At 44.0% G+C, this 19389-nt stretch overlaps 1 protein-coding gene across 4 annotated transcripts in view; it reads right to left on the bottom strand.

The window, feature by feature from the left end:
• Positions 1 to 17335, bottom strand: part of JADE3 (jade family PHD finger 3) — a 153487-nt gene extending 136152 nt beyond the window's left edge. The window contains exons 1-3 of one of the 4 annotated variants that reach the window (XM_032619543.1): positions 17260 to 17335; positions 13716 to 13849; positions 13160 to 13250 (exon numbers count right to left, since the gene is read on the bottom strand). The gene's annotated coding sequence lies outside the window, so the exon portion shown is untranslated. Of the gene's footprint in view, positions 1 to 13159; positions 13251 to 13701; positions 13850 to 16795; positions 16922 to 17259 lie in introns of those variants that run through there. The other 3 variants (XM_032619542.1, XM_032619541.1, XM_032619544.1) reach the window with 3 other exon arrangements.
• Positions 17336 to 19389: the final 2054 nt, after the last annotated feature.

The following is a 19389-nucleotide window of genomic DNA, read 5'->3' as shown; positions in this document are numbered from 1 at the left end:
TTACTATCATTAATCTGAATTCTTTTTCAGGTAGACTGCCTATTTCCTCTTCATTTGTTTGGTCTGGTGGGTTTTTACCTTGCTCCTTCATCTGCTGTGTGTTTCTCTGTCTTCTCATTTTGTTTAACTTACTGTGTTTCGGGTTTCCTTTTCACAGACTGCAGTTTGTAGTTCCCTTTGTTTTTGGTGTCTGGCCCCAGTGGCTAAGGTTGGTTCAGTGGGTTGTGTAGGCTTCCTGGTGGAGGGGACTAGTGCCTGTGTTCTGGAGAATGAGGCCGGACCTTGTCTTTCTGATGGGCAGGTCCACGTCTGGTGGTGTGTTTTGGGGTGTCTGTGGCCTTATTATGATTTTAGGCAGCCTCTCTGCTAATGGATGGGGATGTGTTCCTGTCTTGCTAGTTGTTTCTCATAGGGTGTCCAACACTGTAGTTTGCTGGTTGTTGAACAGAGCTGGGTCTTGGCATGGAGATGGAGATATCTGGGAGATTTTCACTGTTTGATATTACATGGAGCTGGGAGGTCTCTTGTGGACCAGTATCCTGAACTTGGCTCTCCCACCTCAGAGGCACAGCCCTGACACCTGGCTGGAACACCAAGAGCTTGTCATCCATATGGCTCAGAATAAAAGGGAGAAAAAAAAGAGAAAAAGAAAGAAGATGATAAAATAAAATAAAAAATAATTATTAAAAAAATTTAAGTAATAAAAAAGAAAGAAAGAAGAGAGCAACCAAACCAAAAAGCAAATCAGCCAATGATAACAAATGCTAACAACTATACTTAAACAAACAAAAAAACGGACACACAGAACCCCAGGACAAATGGTAAAAGCGAAACTATACAGACAAAATCACACACAGAAGCATACACATACACACTCATAAAAGGAGAAAAAAGGGAAAAATATATATATATCATTGCTCTCAAAGTCCACCTTCTCAATTTGGGATGATTCGTTGTCTATTCAGGTATTCAACAGATGCAGGATACATCACGTTGATTATGAAGATTTAATCCACTGCTCCTGAGGCTGCTGGGAGAGATTTCCCTTTCTGTTCTTTGTTCGTACAGCTCCTGGGGTTCAGCTTTGGATTTGGACCCGCCTCTGTGTGCAGGTCGCCTGGGGGCGTGTGTTCTTTGCTCAGACAGGACGGGGTTAAAGGAGCAGCTGATTCGGGGTCTCTGGCTCACTCAGGCCGGGCAGAGGGAGGGGTACAGAATGCGGGGCAAGCCTGCGGCAGCAGAGGCCAGCATGACGTTGTAACAGCCTGAGGCGCGCCGTGCGTTCTCCCGGGGAGGTTGTCCCTGGATCCCGGGACCCTGGCAGTGGCAGGCTGCACAGGCTCCCGGGAGGGGAGGTGTGGATAGTGACCTGTACTCGCACACAGGCTTCTTGGTGGCTGCAGCAGCAGCCTTAGCATGTCATGCCCATCTCTGGGGTGCGCACTGATAACCGCAGCTCGTGCCCTTCTCTGGAGCTCGTTTAGGCGGTGCTCTGAATCCCCTCTCCTCGAGCACCCCGAAACAATGGTCTCTTTCCTCTTAGGCACGTCCAGACTTTTTCCTGGACTCCCTCCTGGCTAGCTGTGGCACACTAGCCCCCTTCAGGCTGTGTTCACACAGCCAACCCCAGTCTTCTCCCTGGGATCCGACCTCCAAAGCCAGAGCCTCAGCTCCCAGCAGACAAGCCTTTTGGGCTGGTGAGTGCTGGTTGGCACCTATCCTCTGTGTGGGAATCTCTCCCCTTTGCCCTCCACACCCCTGTTGCTGCGCTCTGCTCCGTGGCTCCGAAGCTTCCCCCCTCCGCCATCCGCAGTCTCCACCCAAGAAGGGGCTTCCTAGTGTGTGGAAACCTTTCCTCCTTCACAGCTCCCTCCCACTGGTGCAGGTCCCGTCCCTATTCTTTTGTCTGTTTTTTCTTTTTTCTTTTGCCCTACCCAGGTACGTGGGTGTTTCTTGTCTTTGGGGCAGTGTGAGGTCTTCTGCCAGCGTTCAGTAGGTGTTCTGTAGGAGTTGTTCCCCACGTAGATGTATTTCTGATGCATTTGTGGGGAGGAAGGTGATCTCCACATCTTACTCTTCTGCCATCTTGAAGCTCCCTCCTATGGATTATTTAATTTCTCCATTTTAATTGACTAAAGGCGAATGTCTCTGACAAGAAAACGTTTTATTAAACATGAGATAAGTATAATAATATATTTAATATGCCAGACATTGATCAGCATTTTATTCTTTTTTTAAATATTTATTTATTTGGCTGTGCCAGGTCTTAGTTGCGGCATGCAGGATCTTTGTTGCAGCATGCAGGATCTTTTGTTGAGGCATGTGGGGTCTTTTTTTAGTTGCAGCATGTGGGGTCTTTTTTCAGTTGTGGCATGCAGGCTCTGAGTTGTGGCACGTGGAATCTAGTTCCCTGACCAGGGATCAAAGCCAGGCCCCCTGCATTGGGAATGTAGAGTCTTAACCACTGGACCACCAGGGAAGTCCCGATCAGCATTTTATTCTTTTTTTTTTTTTTTTTTAGATGTTGGGGGTAGGAGTTTATTAATTAATTTATTTTTGCTGGGTTGGGTCTTCGTTTCTGTGCGAGGGCTTTCTTTAGTCGTGGCAAGCGGGGGGCCACTCTTCATCACGGTGCGCAGGCCTCTCACTATCGCGGCCTTTCTTGCTGCGGAGCACAGGCTCCAGACGCGCAGGCTCAGTAGGTGTGGCTCACGGGCCCAGCCGCTCCGCGGCATGTGGGATCCTCCCGGACCGGGGCACGAACCCGTGTCCCCTGCATCGGCAGGCGGACTCTCAACCACTGCGCCACCAGGGAAGCCCCAGCATTTTATTCTTAATATGCCATCAATATAGGACTTCCCGGGTGGCACAGTGGTTAAGAATCCACCTGCCAATTCAGGGGACATGGGTTTGATCCCTGGTCCAGGAAGATCCCACATGCCGCAGAGCAACTAAGTCCATGCGCCGCAACTACTGAGCCTGCACTCTAGAGCCCGCGTGCCCCAACTACTGAGCCCATGTGCTGCGACTACTGAAGCTTGCATGCCTAGAGCCCATGCTCCGCAACAAGAGAAGCCACCACAATAAGAAGCCTGCACACCCCAACGAAGAGTAGCCCTCGCTTGACACAACTAGAGAAAGCCCGCATGCAGCAACTAAGACCCAACGCAGACAAACATAAATTTTTAAAATATGCCATTAATCCCACACAATAATCCCAGTGGTTGTTATTGTTAACTTCATTTTACAAATATGGAAACTGTGGCACAAAGAGGTTAAACTCACTCAAGGTTGCATAGCTAGTAAGAAGCAAAAGCAAGATTTAAACAATTTCGGTCTTTGTTACTCTATCCATTTCTAGCATTCAAACTCTAGCTAACTAGTTTTACCATGAATGGCAGTGTAATTCTAGCAATCTCACTCTCAGGTATTTACCCTAGAGAAATGCAAATTTATGTGCACACAAACACTTGCACATGAATTTTTACAGCAGCCCTACTTTTAATCACCCAAAACTGGAAACAACCAAAATGTGGTTTCATATAATAGACTACTACACTGTAATAAAAAGGAACAAACTATTTGATACACACAACTTGGATGAATCTCAAAAGCATTATGCTGAGTGAAAAAAAAACTCAAAATATTACATATAGTCTGACTCCATTTATGTGACATCAAAGTGACAAAACTATAGTGTGATAGAGCACAGATCAGTGGCTGCCAGCAGTTGGGGTGAGAACATAGTATGACTGAAAGAGGTAGCGCAAAGGAGTTTCCTAGGGTGGTGGAACTGTTTTGTACTTTGACTGTGGTAGTGGTTACACTGATCTATACGTGTCAAAATCCACTGAACTATACACACCCCAGAAAAGTCAATTATACTATGATAATTAAAGAAAAAGGCAACAGGTCGTCATCTTTTCAGTCAGTACGAATTTCTGTATTTCTTATTTACTCAAAATAAACTTTTACAGTTCTGTCACCAACACTAGGTTTTCAGGTTTAAAAACTAGAAGAGTTACATTATAATGTGATGCAAAGAATCATTATTAGGCCACACATCCAACCTGAATGATGACAGTTACCCCTAATAAACATTCCTTAAAAGTTAAATGAATTTGGGTGCTTATTCCCTTAAATATAAAAATATTTCACGGGACTTCCCTGGCGGTTCAGTCGTTAAGACCCTGCGCTTCCACAGCAGGGGGCATGGATTTGATCCCTGGTCGGGGAACTAAGATCCCACATGCTGTGTGGCACGACCAAAAATTAAAAATATATATTTTTAAGTATTTCAGTAAACTTATTAGATGATACATTTGATATAGCAATTTGCACAGTAAAACAAAAGTAAGTAGTCAAAATTAACTTTGGGAAGGAGAATGTGACGGAATGAGAGTGTCATAAGGATGTCATGGACAACCATGGCTCTAGTAAAAACTAGTAAAAACTTTTCAGTTTTTACTAGAATTCATTCATGTATCACTAGTATAATTACAAATAAAAATTTTAAAAGAATTTTAAAAATCCTAGATTGAAATGGAGATGTTTCCCAAGTTGCAATATACTTCCATCCATGGGGCTTCCATTGCCTTCAGGAACCCCTTGGTTACTCCATTTACCAGGTCAGGCTTGTATTCTACTTAACACTTAGTGCCTCACTCATAGCACAGTGGGCACTCAACAACTATCAGCTGAACTGAATTGCACCTGGAAATGTGGAGAATAAAAACAACGAACACATGGTCACTAACAAACTCTATGATCTAGAAAGGCTAAATCATGCTCTAATTTTGAATGAGGCAAATTATTATTGAGTGCTAACAACATGCTCAATAGTTACCAAAGGCATACACAGAATTTTAGAAGAGAACAAGACAAACATATAACATACTACCAGTGGTACAGAGGCTTTTAAAGCCTAAAATAGGCAGAACCCAAGCCAGAATCAATTATTTCTGGCTCCCTAGCCATAAAACTATAAAATTCAAGGGTTTGAAAAAAAGAAAAATAAGGGGAAAAAACTAACCTGTACTAAGTTTCTATGGGCTGCACATTAGACATCTGTGTAGATTAAAAGTTATTTGAGGACTTAGGTTTCAGCTTGGTCATGTAAAGTACTGGGAGGTCATCATTTCCACCTTTACAAGAAAGAAGCTATATCGACTGAAAATCAATGACTCTTCTTGGACCTATCAGAGAAGTGAAGTCATAGGGCAAACCACCAACCCACTATCTGAAGAGACCGGTGCCTGCAGGTAGACACAGGATCCGAACATGTAAGCTGGTAGGAAGATTAAACTAGAGATTCTGACAAATTACTGGAGGCCAGAGTATGGAATGTCATGAGAGTATGAAGCTCTTGGGCTCCATGTTGTGGGGGAGGGGTTTCCCATCCTCTTCCAAGTTTTACCAAAAGGAATCCCACAAGGCTCCTACAGGGAAGATCAGGAAAAATGTCAGAGAAAGCTTCCATGAAGGTGCTGTTTGGCTGAGGAAAATAGCACTCACTGTGAAATCCACCCAGACCCCTTTCCTTTATCTCTAGTACAGAACAAAAGGCTTAATTTTCGGGGGGGACTTAAAATCTATGGCTTGAGGACACTGGTGGATACTCACTGCCGCTGGGCGAATGAACAGAGGAAAAAGAAAAAGAAGCTCCACCCCTGGAGAAAGGGCAGGAAATCTTGTGAAGGACACACTCAAGACCCAAGTTCCAGTACCTGCCTAAGTCTGAGGCTTAATCAAATCATCAGAGAACTCCCCCTCCCCCAGCAACCACCACCTGGCAAACCAGTTATGTGGTTAGTAACACTGAAATACAACTGGGAGAGCTGTAAGAGACAGCTCTTGGGAAACAGCACAAAGGAAAAACCCAAAGCCAAGCAGGAGTCAAAAAGAAGGTATCACTAGAGGAATCAGAAATCTCTGGTGCCCATAGCAAAAACAAACATGGAACACAGGCAGACTCCTGACTAGATTAATTAAAATCCCCACACTAAAGGCCTAGCAGAAGGAAACCTGTGTTCTTCTCCTGCCCATGTTCAGCTTTTAACAAATTTATGAGGTATAATAAAAGGCAGGAAAATATTCCAAATGCCAAAACAATCATCAGATCCAGATTCAGTATGACACAGAAGTTGGGACTATCAGAAATGAAATCTAAAAGAATTATGATTACTGTGTTAAAGACTCTAATGGAAAAGGTAGACAATATGCAAGAGCAGATGGATAATTTCAGAAAAGAGATGTTAACTGTGATAAAGAATCAAATGGAAATGCTCAATAAAAAAAGAGTAAAAAACCACCATGCTCAACAGTAGAACTGACACAAACAAGGAAAGAATCAGTGAACATAAAGATCAAATTTGTTGATCAGGTCAATAAAAATAAAATAAAAAGGGACAAAAGGGAGAAAAAATAGAACACAGCATTCAAGAACTGTGGGACAATAACAAACAGTATAATATATTTGTAATTGGAACCCCAGAAGGAAGAAAAAAAGAGAGAATGGGGCACAAGAATTATTTGAAGAAATAATGGCTGAGAACTTTCCAAATTAGTGACAGGCAACAAACCACAGACACTAGAAGCTCAGAGAATACCAAGCAGCATAAATATGAAAAAAACTAAAAGGCCACACCTAGGCAAAGACAAAGAGACTGAAGGAAGCCAGAGGAAAAATGGCAAATTGGCTATGGAGGAACAAAGATAAGAATTACAGCAGACTTAACAGAAACCATGCAAGCAAGGCAACAGTGGAGTAGTATGTTGAGAGAGGAAAAAAACTCAACTCCGAATTCCATATTCCATGAAAATATCCTTTAAAAGTGAGGGAAAAAAAAGACTTTCTCATACAAACAAAAACAGAATTTACTGACAACAGATCTGGCATAAAAGTTAATGTTAAAGGAAAATTCTTCAGGCAGAAAGATTATGAATAAGATGGGAAGCTGGATTAGCATAAAGAAATGAAGAGCATTGGAAAAGGAATAAATGAAGGTAGAATATAATGTTTTATTTTCAAAATGTTTGAAAAGCCAATTTCCCAGACACCAGCCAAGGGCCAATCTAGCAAGCAGGCCTTCTAAAGATAGCAGCCTCAGGCCTGCTATGTTAACTCTTTTCAGCACAAGAGGGTATATATTTTTTAAAAAATCCCTACAGCTAGCATCGTACTTAATGGTGAGAGATGGAATGCTTTCTAAGACTGGAACAAATGAAGGATGTCCTCTCTCACCTCTACAACTCTGATAAAGAAGAAAAAATAACAGTACCCATATTATCTGATTTCAAGAATCCTATGAAGCTATAATAGTCAAGACAGTGTGGTAATGGCAAAATGACAGACACAAAGATCAATTCAACAGAACAGAGAGCTCAGAAATAGACCCACACAAGCATAACCACATTTTGACAGAGGTACAAAAGCAATTCAATGGAGAAAGGACAGTCTTTTCAACAAATGGTTCTGGAACTATTGGACATCCATATTCAGGAAGATGAACCTTGACATACACTCATTTTCATGGCTGGTAGGAATGCAAAATGGTAGAATCACTTTGGAAGACAGTTTGGCAGTTTCTTATAAAAACTCAGCAATCCCACTCCTACGTATCTACCCAAATGAACTGAAAACTTATGTCCACACAAAATATTTATTCAGCTTTATTCATAATAGCCAAGAAAATGGAAGCAACCAAGTTGTCCTGAAACAGGTGAATGAACCGTTGTATTCCATACAATGGAATACAATTCAGTGATAAAAAGGAAAAGGCTATTATTTCACATAACATAGATGAATCAAGTAAAAGAAGCAAGACCAAAAAAGGCTACATACTGTATGATTCCATTCATATGACATTCTGAAAAAGGTAGGGCTATAGTTAAAAATTCAGAAGTACACTATTCTGAGGCATTTCTAGGAAACAAAACTGGCTGGATATATTTTTTAACATGGATAGTTCTGACCAGGTCAACTTGCGTAGGAGTTCATGGAAGTTCACATTACCATAACCATATACCATCTCTTTTTAGATAAATGTACTTAATTTTTAAAATAGGGTAATATATTCACGTGGCTTAAAATTCCAAAAGTATATATAAAAGTTTATGCAGTGAAAAGTCTCTCTCCCACCCTCTACCCAGGCCATGTATGCCCCAAAGCTATCAGTGTCTTGAATATCCTTCCAGAAATATTTTATGTTTATGTAAGCAAACATTTACATATTACTGCCCCACTATCTATTTTATACAAATGGTAGTATACAATACACATTGTTCTGTTTCTTGCTTTTTTTTTCATTTTGTACATCTTGAAGATCATGCAATATCAATGTAATATTCTACTGTATAATCAAGCCTTGATTGATCCTTAGGCTATAACCACTCTTGCTATTATAAGCAATACTCCGAGTAACACGCAAACATTTGTTGAATTCATTCCTGGAAGTGTTTGCTGGTTCAAATGATATGTGCATTTATAATTTTGATGGCTATTTCCAAGTCACTTTTTCTTTTTTTAACATCTTTATTGGAGTATAATTGCTTTACAGTGGTGTGTTAGTTTCTGCTTTATAACAAAGTGAATCAACTATACATATACAAATATCCCCATATCTCCTCCCTCTAGCGTCTCCCTCCCACCCTCCCTATCCCACCCCTCTAGGTGTTCTCCCTGTGCTATGTGGCTGCTTCCCACTAGCTATTCTACATTTGGTAGTGTATATATGTCCATGCCACTCTCTCACTTCGTCCCAGCTTACACTTCGTCCCAGCTTATCCTATCCCCTCCCCATATCCTCAAGTCCATTCTCTACATCTGCATCTTTATTCCTGTCCTGCCCCTAGGTTCTTCAGAACCTTTTTTTTTCAGAATCCATATATATGTGTTAGCATACGGTATTTGTTTTTCTCTTTCTGATTTACTTCACTCTGTATGACAGACTCTAGGTCCATCCACCTCACTACAAATAACTCAATTTCGTTTCTTTTTATGGCTGAGTAATATTCCATTGTATATATGTGCCACATCTTCTTTATCCATTCATCTGTCGATGGACACTTAGGTTGCTTCCATGAGCTGGCTACTGTAAATAGTGCTGCAATGAATATTGGGGTGCATGTGTCTTTTTGAATTATGGTTTTCTCTGGGTATATGCCCAGTAGTGGGATTGCTGGATCATATGGTAATTCTATTTTTAGTTTTTTAAGGAACCTCCATACTGTTCTCCATAGTGGCTGTATCCATTTACATTCCCACCAACAGTGCAAGAGGGTTCCCTTTTCTCCACACCCTCTCCAGCACTTATCGTTTGTAGATTTTTTGATGATGGCCATTCTGACTGGTGCAAGTCACTGACTTTTAAAATGTCAGGGATTTTTCATTTTTAATTTTTATCCTAGGAGGAAAAAAAGGAAGCTGAGATTCTATCACCAGGCAATTTTCTAGAGAAATGTACAGCTCTAAGATGTACAAAGTGAGCCTTCTATTCATTTTCCCACACATGCTTCCTAGGGTCCAGTTGCATTTTCATGTAATGTATTTCAGGCCACAAGCTGGTTGTAAAGCCTATTTCAGGTGTGTAAAAGGTGTTACTTCTAAAATCTTCACAAGCAAAAGCCAAAGGCTGACTCCCCAAATTACTAGTCACTGGCCACTCTACAGCACAATGGTGGATTCTTCACTGCAACCACAGGGAGATTTTAAAATCTTGACCAAATAAAACATATCTACAGAGAATCCTTTGTCCTTATTATAATGCCTAAATAAGGATTTCTTCTCTTAGGTAAAACTATAAATCACGTAAAGGTTATGAAGAAAGGATGCAAATGTTTCTCTCATCTTTCAGGTGGTGATGGATTCCCAATTAACCGTCTTTTTGCTTGACTACAAAACCTAGTGCAGTCTAGTACACTACAGGTTTTGTGATAAAGCTTGAACGGGAGGTTGAGGAAACCCAGGGGCTCCTTTGATAATAGCCACACAAGATCAGTGAGCAGCCAAGCCATTCATGATGGTATCTACATCTAGAGCCACAGTGTCTCCCTTTGGCTTCCTCCTAGAAAAACCATCACTCAGCTCCACACTCGATAGAAGAGATGTGGCATGATCATATTACTTAGTCTCAAGAATACACTACATTTACAAATGAGCATTTAAAATGATTTATCAAAGGAAAAGCTGTTATATTCATTAATAATTATTATGCATTACTGTGGTAATGGTCCCCAATTTTCTCACATCTCCTTATGTCCACACCCTGGAGGGTCCCCTCCCACAACGACTCTGGGCTTGGCCACGGAAGAACTTCTGTGGTTTGGCTGATGGGACAATATCAAATGGGACACAAGCAGACACTTGAGAAGTGCTTGTGCACTGGTGCTTGCTCTCGCTTGCTACTCTTTGTGCCTTTGAGACCACGATGTTAACAAGTCCAGACTAGCCAGCTGGATGAGAGACCACTTGGAGTGGGGATGAGCCATCCCAGCTTAGGGCCTCCTAGAACAACCAGCCTGCCAACTACCAAATGTGTGAGCGAGGCCATCCTAGATCATCCAGCTGCCAGCTAACTACCCTCCCTGCCAAAAAAAAAAAAAAAAAAAAGAAGGAAAAGCTAATTGACATAGGCTACTTCAAAGTAAATATGTTTGTGGTCCACTACATATGGAAAGGGGAAAAGAACACTGATTTTCCCTATGAAGTTTACTCTGCACATAAGAAATAGTTTCAAACAGAAAAACCTGCAGTACCTGGATGAGAATAAATAAATATATAAGTATTGAAAAAAATCATCAGTCTTCCCAGATTCTCACAAATGCACTGTCTGCCATCATGGATGGCACACACCAAACACACACACACACACACACACACACTCCACAAAAAATTTCCATTTAGTCACTGAAGCATCTTTATCATGATATATTTAAGCCAAAGTCTTATATATTCAACAGTTCCATTTCTAACATGAACAACAACTCAGGTTTCCAGGAATCACTTTTTCCTTCAATTCTACTTTTTTTCCCATTTGACAGGGCTTGGTGAAAGCTGAAAGAGCTCCCTTAATGCAGCCTAAAAAGCATCAGATATAAGAGCCCAATTAAACCTCCTTCTAGAAGCATTCTACAGGACCAGCTTCTTCCAGCATCACAGCAACTCTTTTTAGCCATGTTAATGGTGGGCAGTAAAAATTGTTTAAGATCTACACATGGGACTTCCCTAGTGGTCCAGTGGTAAAGAATCCGCCTTCCAATGCAGGGGACATGGGTTTGATCCCTGGTCAGGGAACTAAGATCCCACATGCCGCAGGACAACTAGGACCGTGCACCACAACTAGAGAGTCTGTGTGCCTCAAACTACAGAGCCCACGCGCTCTGGAGCCCGCAAACCACTACTAGAGAGAGAAAACCCGCACGCTGCAACTAGAGAGGAGCCCGCGTGCCGCAACAGAGGATCCCGCCTGCCTCAACGAAGCCTGTGTGCTGCAACTAAGACCCGACGCAGCCAAAAAAAAAAAAAAGATCTACACATTTAGGCCAGAAACACTGCCTCTATTGGATCACAAAGTGGGACACTGAAAGGGAAATGACTCTCTTAAACCGCTTTTGTTTAGGCCTCACTAGATGCCTTTCTGGATTAAATACACACACACGCTGAAAAACACCTTCCAGCAGCCTCCCCCAGTCCTTGGAATAAAACACAAGCTCCTTAATGAGGTCCCATAAGGCCCTGTCAATTTTCCCCTGCCTATCTCATCTCTTTCCCCAGGTCCTAGCCAAATCTCTGTGGATTCTTTCTACATCTCTCTCCCATCTCAGTGCCCTTACAACACCTGTTGTTCCCTCTGCCTAGCAATCCCTTCTCTCTGACTTTTACCTTGTTTTTTCCTGCTGATCCTTCAGGCTCCAGGGCACCTTGCTGATCTCCCTCTCAGAAGCATTCTACCTCTTACCTGCTGTGTGACCTTAGGCACGTTACCTTTGCTTCACCTCTTTTGAGCCTCAGAAAGATACCCTGTGATAAGCACTTAACACAGTGCTTAGCACACAAGAAATGGTTAACAAATCATCGCTGCTGTTATTGCTATTATCTCACAGTAATCTCCATCACAACTCAGTACAATTAGTAATTAGATATTTATTTGCAGAAAAATAGAAACACCTCCTTGGATTTCACCTTAATACTTAGTACCTTTCATGCTATTCCCCCCATACTGTATTTTTTGAAGGGAAGACGAAATGAATGTTTACACAGCAATTATTTTTATTATTATTATTTTTTTTTGCGGTATGCGGGCCTCTCACTGTTGTGGCCTCTCCCATTGCGGAGCACAGGCTCCGGACACGCAGGCTCAGCGGCCATGGCTTATGGGCCTAGCCGCTCCGTGGCATGTGGGATCTTCCTGGACCGGGGCACGACCTGTGTCCCCTGCATCGGCAGGCGGACTCTCAACCACTGCGCCACCAGGGAAGCCCAACAGAGCAATTATTACCTCAATTAATTATTATCTCGGAGGTGTGGTTTGGCAGATGAAGAAATTGAGGCATGGTGAAGTTAAGTAACTGGTCAAAATCAAGTGGTGGATTAAAATGCAAGTTGGCATGACCCCACAGTCTGTGTTGGATATGACACCAAAGGCTTCCCTAACTCATGAACCTTGTCATCTAAGAGCAGCAAGCCTCACAAAAGATGGATCTTCACATTCACATACTTCCCAAATGACTCCCAGGTATCTAACTCTTCAAATCCTTAACCAGCTTGCTGTTCCAATTACCCCTGTAAACCCCTTTAGCACAATACCCTTCCCCTTGATTGAGGTGATAGATTTCCTTACTACCTTTCCACTGGATGTTGAGCTCTCAAGGAGATGAATATCTTTCACCTCTTATACCCCTAGCAAATATATGCTTGCTAAATAAATTAAATGAAAATGTTCAAGAATATATTATAGGTGCAAAGTTGGGGGAGTGGTGGAATGGATTTTCATAACTATTAAAGCTTGGCAGAGCTAAGAACAAACTTGACGAAAATGCTGACAAAAGGGGAGTTTACATTAACCACTTTTACAATTGATACTGATTTCTATATGTAGCACCAGAGATTCCATATAATTTACAAATGCGTGCTTTACAGCTTTAGGTAGATTTCACTCACCAATGTTCTGCTGCACCCCACAGCTGCACCTGGGCCACCCTCTGTGCAGATGCCTTTGACAAATACCAATCTCTCAATGGTTACTCTCAAACTGTTCATAAAAAGAAACAGAAAGAGCAAATGATAAGGCAAATGGGAACAAACTGTTAGTAAACGGTGACCTTGACTGAAAGGAATAAAGGAGTTCTTTGTACTATTCTTACAACTTTTTTTCTAATTGTGTCAAAATAAGAAGTTTTGAAAATCTAAAAAAAAAATTTCCCAGGAGATTGCAACACACAAGGTCTAGTGTACTGGCCATGCTGGTACCATATTCTCTTGTCAGCTGTTCCAAAAAACACACTCCAGACTCGGGTTTCCTTGCCTATCAGCCAACAAAAAGCCCCTTAGGTAACAGGGCTCAGCCACGGCTTCTGGGTTGGGACAGAGATTAAATTATTTACTGCTTGAAGAGCACTAATGAACATACAGGTATCTCCCATTGGAAAATGCCCCAGTACTATTTCCCCACACCAGGCCCCCTACTTTCCTCAGTCGGCTACCTTTGAGTTCTTACTTTCTTTTTCCCAAGCTCAGCTGTAGGGTCAGGCAAATTCTCCCCAGGACGCTTCTTGCTCACTGTCCCCGGCAAGAGAAGCACAGAGGCAGTTTCAATGGTAAGAGCTTTGCTGCTGTTGTCTATGGAGAGATCTACAGGAAGGAGGCAAAAATAACCATGGGGGAGTCACAAAGATTCCAGAAAACAGAAAACTCAAAGCTAGTAGTTACTTGGTCTGTAATGACCACTTGCTAGCACCCTTTTATTCGTTCATCACTTCTACCTACTCATCCTAGACCTTCCCCACCCCACAAACCAGAATGCTTCAGCTTTCCCAGTCACTGTAAGTGGAACAACAAGTAGAAACTTGTAAACCATTCAAGTGTCCCATATTAGCCATTTCAGCAAAGTGCCACATGGGTGTCACCCAATACTCACCCCTCACTTATAAGGTGAGATAAGTAAAGGTCACAGTAAGTTATCCCCTGATGAGAGATTTTCTTAATGTAAACCAGCATATGATCTCTACCTTCCTCAGCTCCTGTTTTGTGTAAGCTCTATGAGGAGGTAGGTACATTATGTCCTATGATAATATTAAACCTCTGTATCCCTGATCAAGGCTTGTTAGAGTCCTTTGTAATGCCATGTCCTCAAAAACACCCAATGCCTTCTGCCTCCCCCAAAATACTTGCTCAGTTCCAGCCAGACCTCAAAGTAGCGTGCAAAAAGAAGAAATGCTTTCGTGTAGCTTAGGGTAGAAATGGGTTGTTAGGGTCAGTGGAACACAAAGGAGGGAAAAGACAAGCATTACCAAAGGAGATCATACTCAACCTACAGCCTTCAACATCCTTTGTTCTTAAATATTTCAACTTTTGCTAACTCATACATCTCAACTATGATGACAGCCCTGCATCATCACCTTTCTTGCTCCTGGGAACTCTCTACAGGCTAGAAGGTGGGTCCTGGTCACCCCTAAGGCTGCTTCCAAGTCACTCCCGGAGGCCAGATGATCACAAACACTTCAGGTAGGAGTGGGAGGCCCTTCTTCACTTTCCCCTACCTGTGAACAAGATTCACCAACTCCTACAGGTGAGAAGGCATTTACCACACTGCCAAGGCACAGCAACACGACTCAGAAAAGTGGGAGAACGAAAGTGTGGGTTCTAGAACCAGACCAGGACCCCTGAGTATTCCAGAACTGACTGGATGAAGAATGCAAGAAACTGTCAAGGCACCAATACTGGGTTAAGAGCACTTCTCTAGCAAACAAAACTGTAGAGAAGAGCATAGGTGAAGAAAAGGTGTCAATGATGGTAGCCAAGACTGAGATCTCATGTAATTCTCTCACCCTTGGAGAGAGTCATTATCCTTTTACAGTTCAAGTATTTAAATTTAGAGCTCACTTTAAATGAAAAAGAAAATGATATGTTATAGAGGTAGAATACTCCTAGGCTAAACAAAAGAGAAAAAAAAACACATTTTCACTTATCCAGAGAGTAATCACATGATACTATAAAAGCATGAGAACTACACTATTCAAAAGGTACAGAGGCCTGGGATCCACATTCCCATTGTTTACAGATGTTATGAAAGTATTAAATAAAAACGCGATGCTTTGTTCAGGCCGACTCCTTTCTCACACCCCGCCTTCACCCCCAGGCTGACAAGAAATGGCTGCAGGGAAGGTATTTAAGAGAACTACTCTGAGAAAGTGGATTCTGGGTTGCTTAAACGAAGCCAAGATGTTGTGCAACCAGTCTTTACCTAAATTATTTTCCATTACTTTGCCAGTTTTGAGAGAAGCAGACAGTTATCTGTATCAGGGAATGAGGTCGCCTTTCCCTCCAGGCCACTGGAATCACCATCAACACGGTTTTGATTTCTTACACAATCAGACGGCAGGGGGGTGGGGGGACGCGGGGGGGACGACACGGGGACCTCATCCTCAGCTTCACAGATCAACGGATCTCACATCAAAAACAATCTCTCGAACATCTGAGACCATGGATTTCCTTGCAACTCAGAAATCCAGAGAAGCGGCCAAACAAGTTTCTTGCCAAATGCTTAGGAGCTGCATATGTCCCAGGGCTACACAATGATACCAACTTTTAAACATGCCTTCACATACCACCATTACGGTCACACACTCGAAATCCCGCCCCCCCTTTCCTCCTCACAAATAATAAACGCAGGTTGCCCGGTGCAATTTAAAGCCAGACTTCACCGAAGCAGTGGCTCTGAAAAGCGAGAGAAAAAGATTGGAGGAAGGCTATCTTTTCTTTTTTTTTAATCGATTGCCCCACGGCGGAGGGAATAAAACCAACTCGATTGCTGGAGAAAAGTTAACTTTGCCTTGCCCAGCGATGGGAAATTTTTCCCATAAGACTGGCAAAGCCCTCCCGTTTTCGCCACCCCCGCCCCCGGACCGCCCGGCGCTCACCGCGGATCCGGACCCGGAGCGCCGGAACAATGACGCGAGGGGGAGGGAAAGTTCGCCAGCCCGCGGGGCGCCCGGGCTCACCGGGGACCTCGCCGCCGCCCGCACCGCCCGGCCCCCAGTCTCCGGGACTCAGTTCTTCCCGCCCCCCAACATCGAAACAGTCAGGGCGCGCCCCCGCTCCCCGGAGCATCCGGCCCCAGGCGGCCGGCAGAGCAGGTCCTCCCGCCGCGGGTCTGACCCCGGGAGCACCGAGAGCAGGCAGTGGACCGGGAGGGAGGGGGCGCCAGGATGGGGCACCGGAGGGAACGGCCGCAACAGTTATGGCGCTCAATTCCTGCCCGAGTGTAGCCGCAGCCGAGCCCGGCCGGGCGCCCCCACCACCCCTACCCCCGCGCCGGCCACCCGGCGCTGCGCCGGCCGGCCGAGGGACCACCGGGCACTTTACCTCAGCCCACACACGCTCTCGGCCCCAAGGCGCTGGGGACGCCAGAGGCCACCGCGGTGAGGAGCCGAAGCGACCCGGAGCGCGGCGAGGCTGGGCCGGGACGTTGCGCTCCGCGGCGCCCGTTTCCACTCCCCGAGGCCGCCACTCCCGCTGCCCACACAACGCGACGCCCCCTAGCCCGCTCGCCCCGCGTCGAGCCTCAGTGGCGCCTACCTTTGCGCAGCTCGGTCGCCGCTCCTTCCCGGCTCCACACTCGGGCCCGGCAACGTGCCTGGCGAGTCGGGTAGGGGTGGTAACCGCCCCCCGAACCGCTCGCTTTCTTCTCTCCCCTCCCTCGCACCTGCCCCCTAATCTCCTCCCCACCCCCGCCCCCCGCCCCCCGCCCCGCCACGGGATCCGCCGGGGCCGCCCCCAGTGCCTCAGCTCCCGCCCTCGGCCCTCGCCCGCCCGGCCCGTCAGGCCTCAGCGCTGGGCAGGCGGTTGGGCGGCGGCGGCTGCAGCGGCTGAGGCGGCGGCGGCGGCGGCTGAAGCGGCGCGGAGCACTATTGTATTCCTGACACTGTGCGCTCCCACGCTCCGCCTCTTCCCCTTCCTTCCTCCCCCCGTCCCCCCACCCCCCGCGCTCCACTCACAACCCACCCCCCCCCGCAGCCAACCGCTGTCCGCGCTCGCCCTACCCGACTGGCTCCCCGCCGTCCGCCCGCCGCGCGCTCTTCTGGCGGGCTGGGCGCCGTCGCTACCGCCGCGCGCCTCGAGGCTCCGCCCACTTAGTGCTCCCGCACCCGCGGCGCTGGGCTCCAGGTGGGTTCCTCTCTGCTCCTGCTGGGCGCGCTGCCGTCGGGAGGAGCCTCAGCGCCTCTAAGGGCCGGAGACGCCGACGACGGGGAGGTTCCTGGGCCGTGTTGAAATACTACCTAAGCTTTTCATGGCCCCTTTCAACTCTAAAGTTGTATAAGTGGACCCTCATGTATACAACTCTTGTCGGCCACTATTGATTTAAGTCGTTTGCACTTGAATTACCTATAATAATCAAGCCAAAGTGGCTATTAACAGAATAAATTTATTCAGTTGCAAGCACAAGTGGTTTATGATGTGTGGCTTTTTGATGAGTCAACTTGGTTAGGCTACAGCCTCCATTTATTCAACCAAACACTAACCAAGGTGTTGCTGTGAAGGTATTTTCATGTAATTAAAGCTCCTGATCAGTTGACATAAAGTAAGGGAGATTATCCTGGAGAATCTGAGTGGGCCTGATCATTCCTTTCTGACTGCATGCCCTATAGATTTTGGATTTACTTAGCCTGCCCCACATTTGTAAGCCAATATCTTCTAATTAATGAATGAATAAGAGAGAGAGAGAGAGAGAGAGAGAGAGAGAGAAAAAGTGTGCGCGCGCACGTGTGTGTGTGTGTGTGTGTGTGTGTGTCTATAGCTATTGGTCTGCTTCTTTGGTGGAATACTGACTCATACAAATGTTTAAGCAACAAACCCTTTATCATGAACTCATAATTGTCATTTTCATTTACATTTCTAGACTAAACAAAAAGGTAAGCTCTATGTCATAATATGCAAATGTGTGAATTCTAAAATATTCATGGTCCTTCAGACTTCCCTCATTTTATTATACTTATTTTAAAATAATTATAGATTCACAGGATCTGTAAAAAAATATTACAGAACAGTCTCATGTAATCTTCACCCAATTTCCCCCAATGGTAATATCTCACATAACCAAGATATTGACATCGGTGCAATCCACAGGCCTTATTCCGATTACACCAGTTTTACATGCACTCGTTTCTGTGTCTGTGTATATAGTACTGCGCAATTTTATCACATGTAAATGGAATCATACCTTTTGAAACTGGCTTTTCTTCACTCAGCATAATTTCCTTGCGATCCACCCAAGTTGTTGCATGTATCAATAGTTCATTCCTTTTTATTACTGAGTAGTAGTATTGCTATGGATGTACTACAGTTTGTTTAACTATTTACCCATGGACGGACATTTGGGTTGTTTCCAATTTTTGCCTATTAAGAATAAAACTGCAATGAATATTCATGTAGAGTTTTTTGTGTAAACATTAGTTTTCACTTCTCTGTGACAAATGCCCAAGAGTGCAATTTGCTGGGTCGAATGGTATAAGTTTAGTGTTATAAGAAACTGCCCAAAATTCCAGATTGTCTGTACCATTTTACATTCCCACCAGCAATGTATGAAAGATCCAGTTTCTCTACATCTTTGCCTGCATTTGGTGTTGTCGCTATATTTTTATTTTAGTCATTCTAATAGGTGTGTAGTGATACCTCTTTGTTTTAAATTGCACTTCCCAATAGCTGATGATGTTCAACATCTTTTCATATGCTTATTTGCCATTTGTATATCCTCTTTGGTGAAATGTCTGTTCATGTCTTTTGCCCATTACATTTTGAGAATTTTTTATATATTCTAGATACAAGTTTTCTGTCAGATATGTGGTCTGCAAACATTTTTCTCAGTCTGTAGCTGGTCTTTTCATCCTCTTAAGAGATTTTGAAGGCCAAAAGTTGTAATTTTGATGAAGTCCAACTTATCAATGTTTGCATTTATGTATCATGACTTGGTGTCATATCTGAGAAAAATTTCACCTAGTCCTAGGTCCCACAAATTTCCTCTTGTATTTCCTTCTAAAAGTATTATAGTTTTATATTTTACATATAAGGCCATGCTTCATTTTCAATTAATTTTTGTATAAAATGTGAAGTTAAGGTCGAGGTTCATATTTTTGCCTATGAATGTCTGATGGCTCAAACACAATTTGTTAAAA

The sequence above is a fragment of the Phocoena sinus genome, chromosome X, assembly GCF_008692025.1.
Source record: "Phocoena sinus isolate mPhoSin1 chromosome X, mPhoSin1.pri, whole genome shotgun sequence".
Lineage (NCBI taxonomy): Eukaryota > Metazoa > Chordata > Mammalia > Artiodactyla > Phocoenidae > Phocoena > Phocoena sinus.
This window is presented reverse-complemented; position numbering and strand designations above follow the sequence as displayed.